The sequence below is a fragment of the Helianthus annuus genome, chromosome 8, assembly GCF_002127325.2.
Source record: "Helianthus annuus cultivar XRQ/B chromosome 8, HanXRQr2.0-SUNRISE, whole genome shotgun sequence".
In the NCBI taxonomy this organism is placed as follows: domain Eukaryota; kingdom Viridiplantae; phylum Streptophyta; class Magnoliopsida; order Asterales; family Asteraceae; genus Helianthus; species Helianthus annuus.
In genome coordinates, this window is record NC_035440.2 from 88,213,284 (window position 1) to 88,228,743 (window position 15,460).

The 15,460-nt window shown below is 35.2% G+C and overlaps 1 long non-coding RNA gene across 1 annotated transcript; it reads left to right on the forward strand.

Annotated features, from left to right (window-relative positions):
- The first annotated feature begins 13,327 nt into the window (after positions 1–13,327).
- Positions 13,328–14,896, forward strand: LOC110871322. Its single transcript, XR_002553647.2, has 3 exons — positions 13,328–13,454; positions 13,929–13,982; positions 14,691–14,896. It is a non-coding gene; the product is annotated as an uncharacterized LOC110871322 (long non-coding RNA).
- The last annotated feature ends 564 nt before the right edge of the window (positions 14,897–15,460 follow it).

The window sequence follows — 15,460 nt, forward strand, 5'->3', positions numbered from 1 at the left end:
AGCCAATGTCAAGCAAGCATGATCATTACAAGCACTACAACAGGTCAAGGGTGATGGGTAGGTGTCCCCTGAAGCTATGGGTCAAGTGTAGGGTGCCCATGCCTCATACATTGGTGTTTGATCATTCGAAAGCTCCAAAAGCCAAGTAGTTACAACCATTCTGCATCTGGGCACTTTACGCGGCCCGCATGGGAGTTCCCATGCATTTTAATGCGGGTCGCCTAAAGGTTAAGAAATCAGGCGAATTAGTGAGGAGGCTCGCGGCCCGCCTCAACTAATCCCTAACCTTCACGCGGGTCGCCTAAGGTTAAGATTTCAGGATTTTTAAATCTTTTTGTAATAATTACAGAATCTGGCCATTAATAACGAAATCTTTCGTAATGATTCACCTGGCCTTTCGGTTTTGAAGGGGTAACTTTGCGGTTTGGCCCTCGGTTATTTACCGATAGGGGCCTCGTGTTAATTACCCGCATTATTAAGTCCCCGGTTTATTTATTAATTATATTGGAAAGCCTTAACTTTCACTGTTGACGCTTTTAACCCTTCTTCTACGAATTCGATCGTAACTTTCTCGTTTCATATCGAAACTTCGCGAAATTCATATATATTATTTTAGTGAGGGTATAATACCGTTACAAAGTCTTTGGAACGTTAAAGGGTCACTCAGAGGTATTATTAAACATGTTGACACAGTTAACCCCTGTAGTTTGTAATCTCTCACTTTCTTCCGCGTTTTATTTTTGTACGATCTATAATTTATTCGTTTGAAGGTTTAAGCATTATTTAGGGATACTATACAGTATATTTACCCTTGTTGACATTTATAACCCTCGAATTTATATACTTTCAAGGTTTGTCAAAATTAGTCCTTTATTTATTATAGATGCCACGTGTAAACAAACGACACGTGTTAACACATCATTGGACACAAAAATTCGAGGTGTTACAAAACACAACTGTATGCATCTGCTTGCTCTTAAAACACAACTGTTTGAATCTGAATGCTAAAACACAATTGTATGAATCTGCTTGCTGTTAAAACACAGCTGTATGAATCTGAATGCTAAAACACAACTGTATGAATCTGCTTGCTGTTAAAACACAACTGTATGAATCTGAATAATAAAACACAACTGTATGAATCTGCTTGCTATTAAAACACATCGCCAAGAACAAACTGTTAAAACACAGTACCAAGAACATGCTGACAGATTCCAGCAAGAAAACGAAGGAATGATTGATATTACGTGAGATCAGAAATCGAAAACAAAAAATTCCGAAATTTATGTATAGTTAGTTATTGAAGATAATTTCCTAAAATAATAATAGATTGTGAAAGTACATAAATGCCCTTTTAGATAAAATCTTTCAATGCCACATGTCGCGTTCTTATTGCTTCCTAGACTTTCTAGGAAAAACACACTTTCCACCCAACTCCTACTCTATATATATATATATATATATATATATATATAGAGTGGGGATCCTACGGAAAGTGTCTTTTTCCTAAAAAGTGTAAAAAGTCATAAAACACAATAGTTTCAGGCATAAAACACACCTAAAACTCACAAATAATAGAATGAATATTACTAAAACACATTATTCAAACTCTAATAGTCCATAAAAACTTCAAACACACCATCGTAGAACTATAAATATAAAACACACAATGCTAAACAACATAAAACACAATAATATTTGTCATTCCACAATCAGAGCCTTAACATCTAAAACACAACACAAAACCCACATACATGATGTTTTAGTAATCTTTATCATATTATTTGTGGGTTTTTGGTGTGTTTTATGGTTGACATTATGGTGTTTTATGACTTTTTACACTTTTTAGGAAATTTGGACTTTCTGGCCAACTCCTATCCTATATATATATATATATATATATATATATATATATAGGACCGCTAAAATGAGAATCACCTTGAGTTGTAAGAACCGTGAGAACTACACCGTACGGGGCGAGGTGGACTATTTTTTTTCATAAACGTAGTTGCGTGTATTATAAACACATTTGTAAAAAAATTCAAAAAAAAAAATGTCGTGTGTGTAGTTTTGAGCACCACAAGTTTGTGTTTACGGGTACCGTAAATCTAACCAGAAAATTTACGGGTACCGTAAACACAAACTTGTGGTGCTCAAAACTACACACACGACATTTTTTTTTTGAATTTTTTTTTACAAATGTGTTTATAATACACGCATCTACGTTTATGGAAAAAAAATTTGGTCCACCTCGCCTCGGATCAAAAAGTTCTCATGGTTCTTACAACTCGAGATGGTTCTTATTTTAGCGCAATTATATATATATATATATATATATAGGGAGGGCTCATGCGAGAACTCAATTTATTGCGAGAACCGCGAGAACCAATGTGAACACAATCTAAAATAGCTAAAAAAATCTAAAAAAAAACCTAACCCCCACGCCCCCCCCCCAAAAAAAAAAAGCCTAAACCCCCCTCCCCTACCCCCAAAAACCTAACCCCCCCCCCCCCCCAAGCTAATATTTTTTTTAAATATTTTTTTTAAAAAAGTTTTTTTTTTATTTTTGGCTTCGAAAAGTAGCGATTTTTATATAAAAATATTAAAAAAAATTATGTGATTTTTACCTATTTTTAGGCAATTTTGGTTGTGTTCACATTGTTTCTCGCAATAAGAGGTGGTTCTCGCATGATCTTCTCCCTATATATATATATATATATATATATATATATATATATATATATATATATATATGTGTGTGTGTGTGTGTGTGTGTGTGTGTGTGTGTGTGTGTGTGTGTGTGTGTGTGTGTGGTTCAAATGAAAACCACCTTTATCGCGAAAACTCGAAAACTAACTAAAAAACCTAAAAAACACACAAAAGTTTTTTTAATATTTTTTTCAATTTTTTTATTAAAAATCGCGGGTTTTTTATATAAAAAAATTTTTCAAAAAAAAAAAATTTTTTAGTGCACATTTGTAATAATTCACATGTGTAGTACACATATACATGTGTAATATTACACATGTGCACTACAAATTTTTTTTTTTTGAAAAAACGTTTTTTTATATAATTTAAATAACGAAAATTTGTATGCAAAAAAATGGTATTTTTTTAGGCTTTTTTAGTTAGTTTTCGAGTTTTCAGGATAAGTAATGGTTTTCATTTGAACATTCCCATATATATATATATATATATATATATATATATATATATATATATATATATATATATATATGTAGGGGAAGGATCATTTGAGAAGAAAATTTAATTGAGAAGAAAAAGATCAATGGGTAATTTTGTAAAATATTAAATAGTTTTTCACTTATCTTATTTAGTATCATTTTTGACTAATTAATTAGTCATAAAGACTATTATCCTCCACATTAACTTTTTTTTTGCCTACACACATCAAAAAGTTGTCCTACATATTTTAAAATTCATCCTACACGTTGAAATTTATCTTACACAACTCGTAATTTATCCTACACAACTTCTAATTTATCCTACACTTTAAATTATTTTATTTATTTTTTTTGAAAAAAATATATATTTTGAAGATAAGTTACAAAAAATTTAATGTATTAGCTATTAAAGAGGAAGACTACAAATTAATGACCTTTGTAGATTTACCAATGAACCCTTATAGTAACATTAAATACTTATATTAAATGAAGTAAAATAAAGCATTCTTATTGGTTGAAATTTGTTCTTTTTTCTTCTTACAAAAAATTTCTTCTCATTTGAACTCTCCACTATATATATATATATATATATGTATATATAGGGAAGGTTCTATGCAGAACACTAAATATTGCGAGAACACGCAGAACACAATGAATCACCCATTTTTTCAATTCGAAAAGCCTACGAAGTAAATAAAAATGTTACAAATGTAAGATTTATTGTTTCCTACGCCAGAATTTAAAACAAAATATGAAAATTTTTTGGTTTTTGTATAACCTACATATATGTAGGTTATTTATAAGTTAAATTACCAACATGTATGTAGGTTATGTATAGGTAAAATTATATGGTTTTTTTATGTGTAAATAATACACATATAAATGTAAAAAACATAAAATTTTATAAATAATAACCTTAAATCCCAAAATTTAGTGTTTTAGAATTGTTCTTTTTTTCTTGCAATAGTTAGTGTTCTGTAATGATACTCATCATATATATATATATATATATATAAATATATATATATATATATATATATATATATATATATATATATATATATATATATATATATATATATATATATATATATAGGGTAGGGTTCCAGCGTGAACAACCTATCAAGAGTAAACTGCGTGAACATATATATACCCTTGATTTCCTTTTTAGTTGTTAAGGGTAGGATTGTAATTATATAAAAAATTATATTTAAATCATTATTTTAATAATTAAATTAAGTTACATCTTTCCTAATTTAAATTCATTATCCACATTATGTTTATTTATTAATAAGATAATTATCAAAACAAACAACAAATCACCAGATTTCAATTTTAATTTTTATTTCAGATTTCATCACCAGAATTCAAATTTTAATTTTTAAGATCCACGTAACCTTCATATTTCAACGGTATACAGATGTGTAATTGGATATAAATAGAACAGTACACATGTGTACTCAGCATCGTACATATGTGTACAGTAATTCACAGGTGTACATCAACATTCAATACAAAAAAAATTCTGAGATATCACAAAAACAGACGATATAACATGTGTACATCGCATTAAAAAGATGGCAAAATCAGAATACATATGTGTACATCGCATTTAAACAAATAATTATTTTAATAATTGAATTAAGTTACATCTTTCCTAATCCTTGATTTGATTTGTGAGAGATTTTTGCAATCAATTTAAGAGGATAATTGATTACTTGATTTGTGAGAGATTTATGCAATCAATTTAAGATTGAAATTACATATATACCCTTTTTGTATTTAATTAAATGAAAAAATTAACCAAATAACTACCATCATGTCACTCGCTTTAATCTCAAGATCATAAAAATCAAGGGCCCAGATCAGTTCACGCAGTTCACTCTTGGGATTTTGTTCACGTTTGAACCTAATCCTATATATATATATATATATAGAAGGTCAGGATCATTTCAACAGTTAAAAACTAATAATTAATTCGGAACAATGAAAGTTAGAGATGTAAACAAACACGAACCTAACAAGCAAAGGCAAAACATTCAAGACATATCATAATGAGTAATGAATATATAGTCATAGGGTAAGGATAGTGTAAAAAGGGCCTAAAGTGTGAGAAGTGTGAGAAATGTATTATAACACTATATATAATACTATATAACACCATATAAACACCGTATAACAATATGTAACACCATATAATACCATATAACACTATGTAACACTATATATCATCATATAACAAATATAACATTATACATCTATCATAGACATGCTATCAGACAAACTATAGTGTTATATTTGTTATATAATGATATATAGTGTTACATAGTGTTATATGGTATTATATGGTGTTACATATTGTTATACGGTGTTTATATGGTGTTATATAATATTATATATAGTGTTATAATACACTTCTCACACTTTGAGCACTTTTTACAGGATCCTCTACCTATAGTCATATATACATGTATTTGTCTCGACAGAAGCATGTCTTAGTACTCTTCGGTTCGGTTCTATTGTGGGAAACTCTTAACGTTAACCATAAAAGATTAAGCAGTTAACTAAATAACCTTAACAATAACTGTCAGTTACTTTCAGTTATCGTTTAACTCGGTTTGGTGACGTTACGAAAATTTCGGTTGATAGTTGAGGTTTGTTCACCCTATATTCAAAAGAAAACCTTTATTACTAAACTGGATATCATACACATTTTGATTCTCAACCTTTGCATGACCAATAGATTTTGTTTGGATGCTTTAATATTATAGTTCACACAACCGGTAATCATACTCATAGAATATTCAAACGCAGAAATGATACTTTGTTTTAATTAAGTGCAGCTATATACTAGAGTTTCATAAGATCAAAGACTTTTTTTCTTTTTTCAACAGTGATAATAATTAAAATACCAAAACAACAAATTACAAACAAACGATAGGTAAACGGGTAACAAACTGCACCGCAACCCTATTTTGAATTGCAAAACCGAACCGACCAATGAAGAAGCAACTCTTAAGGGTCGAGAAATTACTATTCACGACTCATATCGTTGAGAAATTCCACGGCCTTTAAAGATAGAAAGCTTGTTTAGAGAATCAAAGACATGTAAAAAAATATCACTAAAAATGAGTAGATTGGTTAGAAAGAACCCTTGATCACGTGTAGTGGGCTTCACCATCATTCTATCATATGCAGGTAGGGATGGTAATGGGTTGGGTTTGGGACGGGTTTAGGTAATCCCAAACCTAAACCTGGTTAAATAAGCTTGTCCCAAACCCGTCCCAAAATCCGTCGGGTTTCTAGCAGGTAAATACCCATCGGGTATCGGGTATACTTATCTCAAAACCCACTGGGTATCTATATTAACCGGTTACATTTTGTATTGTTATTATAAAAATATATATCAAATAACTAAAATGTATACGGAATAGAATACCTATATGTGTAAAAAAATGGATGTATCATAAATATACATATTTAATAATATAAAAGAAATTATGTCGGGTATACAATCGGGTAAACGGGTACACTTTATCAGGTAATTGGGTCGGGTAAACGGGTATATCACTAAATCCCAAACCCATCCCAAACCCGCGAAAAAAATAAAAACTATTCCCAAACCCATCCCAAACCCGATTAACCGACCCCAAATCCGTCCCAAATATGTCGGGTTTCAGGTTTATCCAGCGAGTTCGGATTTAATTGTCATCCCTACATATGGGGTTGCCAGCCATTTATTTGAGCTAAATAGTTTACCCTGTTTTTGAGAGATGGCTATGTTTAGATGACACATGCATGTATCTATTAGGATATAGGATGTGGTCATGACCCTTATGGTTACCATGACCCTCCACATCAGCGCTATGTCACCCACTTCTAATCCGTCATCCAAAACCACTACCCTAAGGGTGTGGTCTTGACCCAAACCACCATTTTCTTATTTTAATTTATTTTTTTTAAAAAGAAAAGGAAATATTTAAAAAAAAAGCAGGCTCATGGTTGTCATGGTTTAATCCATGCCAACCATGGTGAATGAGGCAAGGAGGGTTGTGTAGCAATTTATTAATGGTCCTATGTGGCATTGATTACCCAACCCATACCCCCCACACCCTTTAGCCTTAGAGAACATATAGTCAGAATATATTGTTATGGTTTGTAATTAAAATATATGATATTGGGTTTCGTTTATAACTATTTTAAGTATAATTCTATAAATAATTGATCAATAAATATAAATATATCTCTGATGGGGTTTTCTTTATTCTAAACATATTATACATGTTAAGTTTTGGGTTTAACAGACGGTGTTCGTTTTTTATAAAATCCCATGTTACTTAGGATCTTTCAAAGACCATGTTTGACTATAGTTATTGTATTATAATATATAAACAAAACAAAAGTGAGTTCCACGTATCTTTAACTTTAATACTTTGGTCTGTGATCATGTTACTGAATCATGACCCTCACTAATATATACACACACTATATTTAGACCTAGATGATTATGTGTATAGGAGAATCAAAAAATAGGGTGGGTGTCCCTCTCCCTAGTTCCACCAAGCGGCGGCCCCTACAAGTGGGGAAGAACAGGTTGCCTTTACCGCCTACTTTGTCTTAAACCACATGGCTTATTGTTTCTTGTCGGACGGCGGTGGATTGCCCACTAAGCTTAGGAAGGCTCCTGTGTCATAAATTAGTAGAGTTCATTTGTACTTAGTTGTGCATATATTTTACTCTAAACTTCATAGCTTACACATGCATGAATTAGGGTTTTGTTTGATGAGGTAACCTCTAAATAAGAAATTGGAGGTGTGCTATAGTAATCTAATTTAATACCGTTTTCAAAGGGTTATTCAGTGCCCAAACGGCTGTTTGAAAGTTACGACTAGCGTCATAAGCCTCCTTACTTATAATTATAATAAATAACCGTTTGAGGATTCGTCGAAAGGCCGTTTAAAGGTTAGGGATTGCGTCATAGCCTCTCCCAACTTTTTAAACGGCCATTTAAGTGTTTCATGAACGGCGTTTGAGTTTGGTAGTGACGTATTTTAGTTTGGGTGTGATGTTGTAGGATTAGCAGTGCCCTAAGACCAGACGGTGTGAGGCAGCGTCTCCAGCCTCGTCAGTTGGGTGGTGCCCCCAACACCACCCCGCCTCAGCCAAATGGGACGCTATATATATGGCAGCAGCCATAGCCATGGCAGGCGTGAGAGGAAGGAGAGGAGGGTTCCCACATGCATTAACTAGTTAGATTTCATTTAATTTAAGTGTAACTTAAACTTATATTCTAGTAAAAATAAAAGATGATAGAACATCTACATTAATTGATTTGTAAAATAATGAATGTGTTCACAAAGAAAGGTCATTTGAAATTTGGAGGTGTTCACACTTTCTCTAAACATAACCCACTGTTTGTTTGCCTTCCATTGGGTCAATATATAGTTTGCCCTTTTCTAGAATTTCATTTATATAGTTTGCGCTTTTGTAATTATTTTCCTCGCTCCTCATCAGAGATGTCGGTAATAGAATCCTAAGGTAAATATTACGAAATATATTTTAAAAAATGTGTATTTAATTTAAGTAGTTGAAAGAGAAACATAAATTTATTAATTTATATTTATATCTAACATTAATTCACAACTTCTTGTGAAAAATGTTTGCATTTAGACAATTTATATATTCATTCTTAAAGTGTACAGTTTTAGCTAGATTCTCTATATTTTTTCTTAAATGCATGTGTGTCGAATACCCAAATCTCGTGGTTACGTTAGATGGATCTTCGCTGACGTCAAGAGCCTTTACCTTTGTTACTGCAAAAGAACAAACCGTTAGCCTCGCCACGGAGGGCCCCGGAGGGGGGATCCGTGACCAAGCTCCGGCGTGAGAATAAGTAAACTTGCCGGAAGAGTTGAGGAGTTTATCCCGATGAATATGATCACCGGGATGCTTCCTCTAAGGTGTGAATCTAATAAATGTGATTTGTGTGATAAATATGTGGGAATGTTGGTCGGAAGTTAATGTGAGAGTAGTAAATGTGAGTGTAGTAAATGAGATACCTTCCTGTCCCTGTGATCATCATCCTTTTCTCTTATATAACCATCAAGCCTTATCTTTCACGTGAGATATTTTGATGGGATAATCCAACGGGTTCTGAGGGTCTTCGGGGGGCTCAGACACGTGTCTGACCCCCAACGGTAAGATCAGAGTCTCATTAAATATTTCCGGCGAAGAAGTACATTTCCAGCAAGAGATTCTCTTTTAATCAAGCATTAAATGTTGCCTGCTTTCTCTGGTCCCTTTTCCCGCTCATGACAGTAACCTTAGTGGGCAAGGTAAACTCTTGTTGGGCTTTTCCTGTTGGGCCTGTCTGATGACAGCCCAAAGCGGGTAAATGGGGCTTCCCATTGGCCCGTCGTCAAGTCATCTTTAGTCCCTGGTTCTGAGACCCGGGGCTCATGATCCGAGGCTGAATCATAACTGTTCAAAAAGAAGTTTTTCCTTCCTGTGGGCTCACTCCTGGCCAGTTGTAATTAACTGTCCCCACTAGTCATTATTTCGCCGGATACCTATAGCAGAATGGCTGAGTCACGTGTTCAACACGCTTCCCTTAAAACAAATTCTGAGTCTCCCAAGAGTACTCGTTTTGTTTCCCAGGGTACAACAGCCGGAGCAGTAGTACTGCCGAAGTTTGGCTACAACCCGATGTCTACCTTGAATGCTGCAAGAAAAAGGATCAGAAAACTCTAGAGAGAAAGTTGAATCTGCTGTTGTGTTGCTGGGTTTTCGTAGTGTCCTCTACAGCAAGGTATGGAGCTGTATTTATAAAGCTCCCGGTTTGAAACACCAAAAAACGAATTAAATGAGAGGTTTAAATTGCACTAAACGTCTTCAATGCAATTTAATACGTCATTTAATTCTCAGTCAGAGCCTATTAACTCGTCAGTTACGAAGTTGGACTGAAACTGCACTGTCATTCAATGCTGGAAGCTTCTGCGCGCGCGTGCGCACGCAAGTCACCCTGGTGCGCGCGCGCCCAGGTCTGCACGCCCATGCGCGGTGCGTCCTCTTGGCTCAAGTCCATGCGCGCGTGCGCCATGTCACCTGTGAGCCTATACGAGCGCGCCACACAGTCGCGCCGTATTGGCCCACTCTGGTGCGCCGCGCACGACACAGCAGGACCCATGCACCATGCGCGCAACCGCGCCATGTGTACTCGTGCGCGCATGCGCATGACGTCGCATTACCTACCACTTGGTCCTTTCAACCCTTGTGCTCCACCACGCGCATGCGGTCAAAAATACAAAGGCGGCTCTCAAGCGGCTCGCGGCGATGCGAAGTGCAAAGTGCGCCATCAAAGCGCCACATTGCGCCTCATCGCCCACGCCACGCCACGCGCGCGCGCGCGAGCGTGTGCGAGTTAGGGTGCTCCGCACCCTTCGCGAGGACACTAGTGTGTGCTTCCATGAAACAATAAGGATGGAGAGTTCCACCTTAAATACCCATTTAAGTTCCATCTCTCCTCCGATGTGGGACAAGGTGCTACTTTCCCTTTTGTTTCAGCATTCAATGTTTCAAACACCCAACTTTGAGCATCAATATCTCATTCATCTTAGCTCGGTTTTGGACGTGGTTTAGTTCGTTGCGAAGCGCTTCCAACATAGAACACAAACCCATAAATAAATACATAAAACCCGCTCATTTTAGTATATTTATTTCTAGTCCAAAATAGGAAAAAATCGTTTTCCTATATTTGTGAAAAATGTTATTTTCACCTATTTTTCCAACAATCCCCCACATGAAAAATGCTATTTTCATCAAATTTCCAACAATCCCCCACATGTATGGAAATGGATCTTTTCCTTACACTTTTCAATGATAAACTTCGACAGTTGAGTATTGCAAGATAGGTAGGTTGAAGCCTTTGAACCTTCTTTTGTGAAACGTACTTAGCTTACTAGCGGTGTGTAGACGCGATGTCCTTGAACATACCCCCCATTTGTGTAAACGACAATACACTTCACACAATACTCTCCCTGGTTTGGCCAACTCCTCATTGTCGTGTCCTATTATGGTCCTAGAATACTAGCCTGGTTCTGCGAGAGCTCTAGGATTTACGCACCCCACAAATCCATTTGAAGCGACCCCACTTCTCTCTAACATAGGTGATTCCCATGAATCATTAAAAGCATCATGGTTATTTGATTTCCCAAAATCATTGACCTTAATATGCTTATCCTTACTTCAATGTCACTGATTGGAATGGACTAGGAAGTATATTTAACTCCCTTTTAGTTTTGGGGTACTCCCCCACAGTGACTCCGTTTTGGTAATATGATTAAGTTGTCCTATTGAACTTAGATCTTGGGATCTCCAGTCAACTAAGTTAGGTTTCCTCATATTCCCATTTACCACGGGCTTTAGTCCCATTCCTCTTGACGACGTTTCTACTAACTCTCTGCTTAAGCCTTTTGTAAACGGGTCTGCAATGTTATCCGTTGATCTCACATAATCAATTGTGATAACACCCGTTGAGAGTAGTTGTCGTATCGTGTTATGTCTACGTCGCATGTGCCTTGATCTGCCATTGTACATCAAGCTTTGAGCTCCACCAATTGCTGATTGGCTATCACAATGTACACATATGGCTGGCAAAGGCTTTGGCCATCTTGGAATATCTTCCACGAATTGACGTAGCCATTCCGCCTCCTCGCCCGACTTATCCAAGGCGATAAATTCGGATTCCATTGTGGATCTTGCTATGACCGTTTGCTTAGAAGACTTCCAAGCAATAGCAGCTCCTCCAAGTGTAAACACATAACCACTTGTTGATTTGGAATCTTTATTATCCGATATCCAGTTTGCATCAGTGTATCCTTCGATCACTGCTGGTTGTCGGGTATAATGCAATCCATAATCTCTTGTGTATCTTATGTATCTAAGCAACCTCGTGATAGCTTTCCAATGATCCGCGCACGGATTGCTGGTGTATCTACTTAGCCTTCTGACCGCGTAAGCCAAGTCGGGTCTAGTACATGTCATTAGATACATTTGACTGTCAATAATTCTTGAATACTCTAACTGAGTAACTCCATCTCCTTTATTTTCCTTGAGATGTTGGGACGTATCAACTGGAGTTCGAGCTACACTCGTGTCTCCTGAGTTGAATTTTTCAAGAATTTTATCCACATAGTGACATTGTGTGTAACCATGCACTTATGAGGAATCATCAATGAAAGAAATATTGGTCACTGGTAAAGATTATATGTAGGTATTGTAAAAATATATATATATATATATATATATATATATATATATATATATATATATATATATATATATATATATATATATACTTAGCAACTATTAAATGATGTATGATTTGTGACTTTATATAAATAAATATGAATGCACAAGTATGAATATTATGATAATTATTAATTCCTTAAGTAGATGTTAGAGGTATGCGGGAATGATTAACTTGACAGATAAGTTTTGAGAAATCAGCTCGAACAAATGAACAATGATCATGGAATGATGTAATAGGATAACACTGAATCATGCAAGGTTCATTTACCGGGTGAATTAGACAAGTTTGAGAGTAGCAATGACCGATTCATCATGATGGATGATCGAATGAAAGCATGTTGTCGAAGTTCGAGGTATGTAATTACGAAGGGATACTGTTAGACCAGTCAGAAGGTATGTATTGAGGTTTCGGGACGAAACCTTCCTTAAGGGGGGTAGACTTGTAACACCCCAAATTCCGTACGACATGTTAAAATGTTTAAGTGCAATACCCTAGTGAAAAGAAATGGTAAATATAAAATTTTACCATTATTAAAGTTTATAGCATTTGACAAATCTAAAATATTATAACTAGGCATGGAAGTTTATTAAGTTAGTATGTAATTATGAAGAAGTGTCATGTTCGAATTGTAACACCCCAAAAATGAAAAACACGATAAATAATGATAAAACTTAATATGATTGAGAATTTATGATAAGATATAAGTTAATGTTGGAAAAATGCTTGAATTAGATATTTACTAAACTTGGAGGGGTGTAATGTGAAAGCTTCATTAATTAGGGAATTAAAAGGGTAGAAACCCAAAAACACACCCCTGGGTGTGTTCCTGGGATCGATCGAACAGAAGAACAGGGTGAATACCCTAGCCATTGCTAATCTACTCAATTGATCAAGAAATTCAAGTCTAGTCAGTTGCATGTCTCAAGTTTATCGATTATCTATGCATACATAGTGAAAGGGTAAGTCTAATTTCTTGAAAAGATGAATTTTAAAGTAAGGGGTTAAACCCAAATGCGAATTCTTGTATCTATTGTGGGAAATCCTAGTTAGAATTGCTTCCTAGAACAGAAATTTTGTTGATTTTAGGTTGCATGAAAGGATTATAGCAAAAACCCACTTGTTAAGAAGTTAGTAAGGGTTTGATGATTATGAGAAATCATAAAACTAGGAAGTTAGTGTATAAGCTTGTTGTGATACTTGAATAATGAATGAAATTGATATAGAATGATATAGCTAGGTGAAATTGAATGAATGAAATTGTTGTGTGATGATTAACTAGTAAGAATATGCTTTATAGACTTGTACCATGTACCTTAACTATGATGCCTACCAAGTGTTTGATGAAATGCTTAAGAGATGAATTTATGAGTAACTTGGAAATATGGTAGAACGAAGTAGATGAACTAAATGAATGAATGAATGTTGTAATGTAGGCGTGAAGGAAGAAGGTACAAGCATTAGGAAAACGGAAGGCACGCAAGACCGAGGTATGTTCCGTTGCATACAAATCTTTGTTAAATTCTCTTTTTACTTAACTTGATGTAGAACTATCCTTGTATGATAATCGTGGTAAATAGCAAGTAAATAACAAATCCTTTGTGGATTTGGGTATGCTAACGAAAGTTGTGTTAAGCTATACATTTTGACCGATTTAAATTAAATCGTGTCAAGTAGAGATGAACGCCATCCGTTTGAACGGGTAGCTTCGAATGCCATAATGAATGTGAAACTTTAATCCGTTATGCGGATAGAACGAAGAGTAATGTTGAAAGCAAATAACCCAATTAAACGGGTCGAATGTGTATGCTTAACTCTCAATGAGAGTGTTTATGCCAAACCCAATTAAACGGGTCGAATGTGTATGCTTAACTCTCAATGAGAGTGTTTATGCCAAACCCAATTAAACGGGTCGCATGTGTATGCTTAACTCTCAATGAGAGTGTTTATGCCAAACCCAATTAAACGGGTTGAATGTGTATGCTTAACTCTCAATGAGAGTGTTTATGCCAAACCCAATTAAACGGGTCGAATGCGTATGCTTAACTCTCAATGAGAGTGTTTATGCCTAACCCAACTATTTGGGTAGTCGAATGCATAAAAGGATGAATGTTTTTGTATGGATGGAGCTAAAACGAAAGGATTATGATTTAACTAAAGTGATAACTAACCTTTTAAAATTTTGATTGTTAATGTAGGTAAAACTCCACTATAGGCGATTTGGAGATATGGAGCGAGCACGTGTTCAAGCCTTATTATACCAAGCGCTTCCGCTAGTTCATATGCATACTTTTTGGGTCCATGTCTTGTTATTTTGTTTAATCTTGTTAGAAGTCTTACACTTGAAAACTTGTTGTCTTTGTTTGGGGTAGTTTAATGCTAACAGGGTCGTAGATGGATGTTGTCTATTATGTTAAAAACATGGGGCATGTTCGTTTTACGAACGGGTCATGCCCAATTTTTGTAAAAATTTTTATTATGTGTCAAAGTTGGTCTTTTGATGTCCGAAAAGTTATTTTTTTGTAAGTAAATTATCATTATGGAAAAGCGGACCTTACAAGTTGATATCAGAGCCAAGGTTTGAGGGATTCGAGTTTTTAACGCGATGCTCGAACTCAAACCGATGGCTCGTTCGAAAGTGTGCTCGCTCCAAGATCGCCAATGAGGTAATAATGTAAGTTTTCAATGAATGCTAGTATATGTAATGAGTTTGAGATGTAAAGTTGAGTTAAATATGTGAAGTAATAATTATGGGTAGCGAAACAATAAATTCCGGGGACCGTATAGCTGGAAACGGACCCGAAAAAGAGTTAGAATGCTAAAAACGAAGCTGCAGCGGATTAATGAATGGCTGGCCGTCGCCGACGGCCAGACACCCCGTCGCCGACGCCCCTATATTGGTAGACGGCTAGTGGAATATCAATCTGCTGAAAATTTTATTTTTGTATGATTTTCGCGTTTCGAGTTA